Consider the following 7,974-nt stretch of genomic DNA (forward strand, 5'->3'; position numbering starts at 1 on the left):
GGGGTCCACTTGGGTATTTTGTCTTTAGACAGTTGTTCATATAAGAATTTAACTTTAAAGCTGTAGTTTTCTATCCATTGCCTACAATACCCAAATAGCCCTAATGCCTGCCGAATTTGCCTCTTAGTGACAGGCATAGGTAATTCCAGAATTCCTTTAATGCGTTCTGGATCCAATATCTTATTGCCATTAAACAAATAATGCCCCAAATATTTCACTTTTTCCTCCACAAATTGTAACTTTTCTTGTGATACCCGTAGGCCCTTTTGTGCAAGGAAGTTTAGGAGTCGAATGCTTTCTTTTCTTACATCCTCCTTATTATTCCCTGCTATGAGCAGATCATCTACATACTGTAACAGCACGTTTCCCGTTTGTACTTGGTATTCTTTTAAAAGCTCTTCCAGGGCCTGTCCAAACAGATTAGGGGACTCAGTGAACCCTTGGGGAAGCACAGTCCATCTCAATTGCTGTCTACGGCCTGTCTCTATGTCTTCCCATTCAAAGGCAAAATAATCACGGCATTCTTCTGCCAGTGGACAGGCCCAAAAGGCATCTTTTAAATCAGCCACACTATACCAGGAGTTATGGGGTCCTAGCTTGCTTAGCAGTGTGTATGGATTTGCTACTACAGGGAACCGGGTGATAGTTCTTTTGTTTATTTCCCTTAAATCATGTACGAGCCGATAGTTCCCATTTGGTTTCTTTACAGGCAGAATGGGAGTGTTAAAGGGTGACATACAAGGCTCTAAGATTCCTTGTGCTAACAATCGATCAATTTCTGGTTTTAATCCCCTCCGTCCTTCTAGGGATATGGGATATTGCCTTACCCTCACAGGTATGTGGGGTTCGGAAATTTGGATTTTAATCGGTGGGATTTCCAGTCTACTAATTGTGTCCAGAGAGTACCAGACATCGGGGTTAATTTGTTTTTGATCATCCACGGTCAAAGGATAAGCAGACACTGTTAGCTCTTGATTTTTCACTTTAATTTCTAATTGCAATTCAACAATTAAATCTCGTCCTAACAGATTAAATTTTGCTTCAGGGACGAGCAACAGTTCACCCATTCCAAATTTATTTTCAGTTGCGAATACCACATTTTTGAGTTTGCTTACTTTAAAGGGTTCTCCTTTTGCCCCAATTACTTGTACTTTTTCAGGGGAAACTTTACATCCCTCAGGTATTTGCTTAATAGTTGATTTCTCAGCCCCAGTGTCTACTAAAAAGGTGAACTCTTGTTTATGAGGACCTATTTTTAATTTTATCAAGGGCTCATGATGACTCCGGTCCCCTAAGATATAAAGCCCCTGACTCTCCTATTCCGTTTTCAATATTTCCTCATCCCTGATCCTTTCTCTGCAATTCTTTTTTATATGTCCCTTCTTTCCACAGTAGAAACAATATCTCTGTTCCTTTTTTACTATTACATTCCCTTTTTTTGTTCCAGCAGATCTGTGTTCACCAGTCCGCCCTTTGCGATCCTCTCTGACCGCTGCTATCATCATTTTTACTTGTCGCTTGCTGCTCTCTTCTTCCCGCCTTACGTAGACTTTCTGAGCTTCCCTCAATAATTCATCCAACCCTCTACTCTGCCAGTCTTCTAACTTTTCAATCTTCTTTTTCATATCTTCCCATGATTTTGCCACAAACTGAGTTTTGAGGAGCGCTTGCCCTAAAGGGTTGTCTGGATTTACCCCAGAGTACAGCTGAAGGGCTTTCCTCAGTCGTTCCAGCCACTCAGTGGGGCTGTTATAAATTGAGACCACAACGGATCATAATCCAATTAAAATTTTATTAATTATAGCAAGTAGAATATGAGCAAAGACAGCGCTGGACAGCAGGGGAGTCTGCGCTCCGCCAACTGCCGCCCTGAGCAGTTTAAACAGTCCTTTTTTATACTTTTTACTTTCGTGTTTATGAAGTAGTGGAGGTGTTAACCCCTTACTCATATATCTTTATATGGGGTCGTCTGTCTTGTTTCTGTCTGGCGGTTATCTTCTCTTTTACAAGCAGCATCCTGGACATCTGGCGGTTATCTTATTTTTCACAAGAGGCATCCTGGATATCTGGCGCCTAGTCTTTACATTATGCTTAACATAAATCTTAATAAACAATATCCTATTCCATAGTTTCTTACAATCCCCCCTTTTTTTTTTTTTTTTTTATCCTATTATTGTTTATTAGACACTACTTTCATTCTCGGCACTGCAAATAAACCTTTTTCCACAATCCCAACATTTATCATAACACTCACAAGGTAATACGTCACAATTACAATAGGCGTAGTTGGGTAATACATATAATAATAACATACAAAACCAAAACTTAAAAATAACACTTTTTCTTAACACATTCCCTTTTTTTTTTTTACATGCGTCACTATCATGGCTAGACTATAGGGATTTCGCATGCGCGGTCTTTCCAGATTTTTCCAGCACATTCTGTGGGGCTTTAAAATCACGCATGCGCATGTTCAAAGGTATACACGGACCATTCGCGTGATCAACAATGGCTACTGCGTGCCCAGATGAAGTCCCAAACCCATTTCCCGAGCTTACCACTCCGGTAAGTCTGTTAATGGTAACATTCATGGCACTATGGCCAAATGACAGGTCCCAGTTTTCAATGTAAGGTTTTCTTACCACCAGACCACCACGTCACCTGCCAGAGAAGAAGGGTCTAGAGTGGACATTTCGCCCTCTGAACATTCTGTAAGGTGAGTGTTCTCAAAACGTTTAACCTATATGGTTCATTAGAAAGAAGATCAAAATTTTATATATATATTTTTTTTTTTTTCCTGTTGCTGTTTAGGCAGAGGGTGCGTTTTTCTGTTGTCTCACGTCAAGAACTTATGGCGGAGGTGAAAAAGTATAAAAGGCGTTTCCATATCGTCGTCTTTGCGTTCCTGGCGCTTGTTTTTATTGCTATTCTATTTTTTTTTTTACTCAGCTTACATTATTATCTGAATTGTTAAGAGTTAATTGTTTCCAAATTCTTGTTGGCTATTAAAATGTTATTTTGTGTGTACATTTTGTCATACTACTCGCATTTGTTTAACGCCATCGGGTGAAACCATAATAGCAAATTGCATGTTAGTTATAACGTGTTGAATTAATCTTATAAAACATGGAACAGCACATGGCAAAAACAATAAGGTGGCTAATCCACATAACAAATAAAATAGGATTCGTTTTACCCAGGGGCTCCCGAGAAGCCAGGAAAACAAGTCAATATTCGTCTTTCCAAGTTCAGACGGGAACATGGGCTAACTTCCCTGTCTCTGATGTGATTTGTTTAACTCCCTCACCATTGCCATCACTTTTCAAACAACAATTGGAAACATTTACTTTACCACAAACACCTCTTTCTTTGGCTAGCAGGTAATCCAGAACCATCCTGTGTTGATAAATTGCATTTAACATCAAAAGCTTTAGCTGTTTGATTAATAATAATTTCCAAGACAGCCTGTAGACGAATGATACGATTCAGATTGTAGATAGGTTCTTGAGCGCCGTTAATAAGTTCATTAGGATTCCAAGTTGCAGGTCTATAATACTGTATGATACGTTGGGGTGTCCATTCATTTAATAAATATTGGTACCCCCTCAATTCTTGGGAGTCTGGAAAAATCAACTTGCCATTGTTGCCCTGGCTAATTTTCAAACACATTTCACATCGCTGAGTCACCTGTTTTATTACAGTATACAAGTTCTGCCCTATCAATTTCTGATTTAGACTTTTATATAAATTATCAGCTCCCCAATGCATCTTATTATGTTCTATTACGGCTGTGGTCCATATTTAATTGGATGGTACCACTATACGACCATCCCTCAAATAAGTCCACTTATTTATTTTATCATTCATGTCCTGAATGACCTTTAAGTTTTCTTTAGAATAATTTGGCTCCTGATCTGTACTTACAGTTTGGATTTTACCATCTGGTATTAAGGATAATTCCTCCTTTCCTACCTCCTCTGCTACTTGTATGGCTTCATGGTCGGCCAGGCGGTTTCCAATTTCCAAATCAGTGCCTCAATGGGCCCTCTTATGTTCTTCCTTCCTGGACGACCCTCTTATAGCAGAGGGGGCCATTCCTCACATCAAGGTCTGGCATGGCATATGTCCCCACCGCTCAACGCCTACTGGGTTGCAGCCAGCAGCAGAGCTCAAGATCTTTCTTGGTGGCAAACACAGAGGCCAACCCAGTCTTGCCCTTGATTGTGGTAGGAGGCACTTGACCAACCTTATTCCTTGTACTTTGTTGTCAATGCAGAGTTTCATCTGCGCATCCCATAACAAGTCACAGTCATGGTAAAACACAGATTTACATTAGTAGAACTACTACAGAGTGTATTTTATTTTAGTTTTTATGCAATATTCCGCACAGCCTTGCTGACCAAGGGATATTGTTTTACCTGAACTAGGCAGGCCTCCTGTTTATCATTTTTACTGTAACAGGGAAAGCATTTTTCCCTTTACTTGGAATTTACTTTCAGATATACCTGGTTAAAGATTTCTTTTACTTCAGGGAGGTCCTCTCTTCCACTTTTCTGTTGAATTAAAGATAAGCTCAACATCTTAGTTAATTGATCATTTTTAACTTTTGGTTTCATTTCCCCTTCTTTAAACGTCTAGATGTTCTAATAAATCTCTTCCTAACAAAGATTTTGGTGAATTTGGCATTCTTACTTGTTTTCTTAGTTTGTACTTTAAAGGTTTCAGGATGTTTTCCTGGTGGCCAGCAGCTCCCACAACTGTAACAAATTCTTTTCACTGAAGTTTAACACCAAATAAGTTGGTTTTGTATTCACCAACTTTTCTACATCACGATTACCTTAGTAAAAATCAACTCGAACCTTTATCCAGTCCTATTCACAACTGACTTTCAAACATCTAAATTTCCCCATCAGAGATTCACCTTTACTCTCCTCAGACCCGCTGCCTGCCCTAGAGGGGCCGTTACCGGTCCTGTTGTGCTGCAAATGCTGCAGCAATCGGGGTGACATTGTCAGGTCCTTCTGCTCAATCGTCAGCAACAGCAACCCCCTCCTCCCCACCAGCAGAAGGGTTCGGGGCAGGAGATGCTCTTCCTGCTCTGCAGGTTACACAAGCCTGCCTCTGCAGCAGCACTTCTGTTTTAACTCTTTCTTACCCTGAATGCAAATCTGCTACTTGTTGCTTTAAGTCTGTGTTATTACATATCAGCCTTCGCAGGCAAACAGCAAACACCCTGCCATGCGTCCAGCGTGACTCAGCCGCACCTTCGAGGGGGATACGGGGCTTTGTACAAACTCACCCCAATACTTTAACACTTTCACAGGGTTTTTTTTGACTCTCCACCCCCCCCGGCTTCAGATCTTACATACATTAGCACAAGTTTTTTATCTTACAACGTGTTTCATTCTGGTTGCTCCATAGAAGGAACCACAACCTCCCCTCTGATCCTTTTCCATTGCTAATATTAAGGGATCTTGTGGAGCTAGGTTAATACCACACTCTTTTGCCACTCTGGGTGATTCCTCAGAGTGAAAAACATACCAGCATACATTACTTCATCCCATTTTTCCTCTCGCCTTAAAAATAACATTAATTTTAGCAAAACATTATAATTCAGTGTGCCGTTTAAGGGCCATTTTCTCTGTCCCCTAACTTAGACAGGGGCCACCACTGATTGCAGTACTTAGCCAAAGTTCTCTTATTCACGCTTCCCCCAGCTGCCCCCCCCATTTCCTTCCAGTGACCTTTCTTACTATTATCTCAATCGCTATCCCAGCCACAGAGACTCTAATTTCACTTACAGCTCTCTCTCTTATCCCAAGGCGTCCAAACCTTACAGTCAGGGCATTCAATTTCTTGTCGCCACCATACATATAATAATTCTTTACACCATATACACTTTAAAACATACAGAGGTTCACATTCACCCCTCGGATGTTCAAGACAATAACCACATACCAACATTTGTAATATACTGAATACAGAAATGTTCTCACATTTCCAGCATAAATGAGTATAACAATTATTAATAACCTTGTAATTATTAATTAAAAGGCCACTTTTCTCCACATTCCAGCTTATAAAGCGGCCACCATTGATTACAATATTTTATCAATGTTTTCCTATTCACATTTCCACCAGCGGATCCTCCAATATCCTTCCAATGACTCAAAACACACCCTAGCGGATTTTTCTTTAAAATCCCACCACTCTGCTTTCCTCCCATTTTTCCCAGCTTACACTCACAGAACACACTTATCACTTACAGAATTACTACTTACAAAATGCAACACACAGGTATCTTTCTACAGCAACACCAAGAGCTCACTATTATTATCAAAAATATAGCCAAAATCACAGTAACAATTATCAAAGTCAAATTCCACATTCCATAAATCCGGTAACCAAAATAAGCAACACTGCAGCAAATAAGCTTGAAACAATGAATATTCCATTAACGCCTATACATATTCATTACCTGAACCCGCCTACCCTCGCTTCGTATGCTAATTAGCTTATCAGTCTTTCACGCTTGCGCAGATTCTTCCAAAAATTGTGGGCCGGGGTCTTTAGAATGTGGGCCGTGGTCTATGGGAGGAAGGCTGTAGGTCTTCCTCATGGTGTACTTTTCACCTTTTGCTCATTTGCAGTGTTCTTATCAGTCTAAGGTAATTTATGCCCTTGCTGGCCATCTGCTTTTCTTGCTTAATTATTTCTTTCACCCTTATCTGTCCTCTCCTGCTGAAGTGTTCCGCTAAAGTTTTTCCCATGATTTTGCCACAAACTGAGTTTTGAGGAGCGCTTGCCCTAAAGGGTTGTCTGGATTTACCCCAGAGTACAGCTGAAGGGCTTTCCTCAGTCGTTCCAGCCACTCAGTGGGGCTCTCATCTTTCTTTTGCATTTCATTAAATGCTTTATTGATATTCTGGCCACGGGGTACTGCTTCTCTAATCCCCTGAATTACTATAGTTCTCAGGTCCTGCATATGAGTTCTATGCGCCGGATCCTGATTATCCCAATTAGGTCTTTGGAGTGGCCATTTAATATCTGCTTGGGGTCCCTGGGTTTCCTCGGTAGTAAATAATTGACAAAGGATAGATTGCATCTTATCCCAAGTATAAAGATTTGGTCCCAGAAATTGATCTAATCTTTCTGCCACTCCGAGTGGGTCCTCAATTAAGTTTCCCATCTCGGTCCTTTTAAAATCTCATAGGTCAGCCGAATTTAGAGGCACAGAAATATATCCGATCACAGGTTGAGGTCCCCCCATGGGCTTTTCTCTTAGGGGGTATATTTGAGCTGCCCCTTTTTGACTTCTAGTTACGCGTTTAGGAAGAGGGGGAGACCCTTGTTCCGACTCTGGTGGGGGAGTGGGCGCTCTGGGGACCTCTGCAGGAGCAGGAGGAGAAATGTAAGGAGGGGGGGTTAGAAGGGTTTCGTCTAACTCTCCCTTCTTTTTCTTTTGTTTAGTTTTTTTATTTCATTCAGCGGGTAAAGTCTAGCTCCCGGTTTTTTAGCCACACCTCCGCATATTGACTCTCCTCCGGGTTAAGGGTTTTTTTTTATTATTAACCCAGAGGTTTAATTGCTGTCTTACCCAATCTTCTTCTGACCCATAGACTGGCCAAAAGACATTTTTAGAAATCTTCTTCCCTCCCCATATCTTAGTACAATATTCTATCACTTTCTGCTTATCTTTCCCTAGGGTTCCAGGGAAATATCTCCAATTGTCCAAGATATATGCCAGAGGGGTATTCTTAGGTACAGTGGGTACCCTTCCCATGGGAGTCGAAGGCTTGCTGCCCTTCGCCCCCATCTTCTGGAACATCCACAAACATACACTCACTCGCTCCCCTTGTTCCTGGCCCAGTCCCTCGCGGGAGATGGGAGACGCAGTACTTAAGAGTCCGCACTCGCTTGGTTCAGTATATCGAACCTCTCACTCGTTATATTCCAGGAAACCCAATCCCGCCC

The sequence above is a fragment of the Falco naumanni genome, unplaced genomic scaffold (genome assembly GCF_017639655.2).
Source record: "Falco naumanni isolate bFalNau1 unplaced genomic scaffold, bFalNau1.pat scaffold_71_arrow_pat_ctg1, whole genome shotgun sequence".
Classification (NCBI taxonomy): Eukaryota; Metazoa; Chordata; class Aves; order Falconiformes; family Falconidae; genus Falco; species Falco naumanni.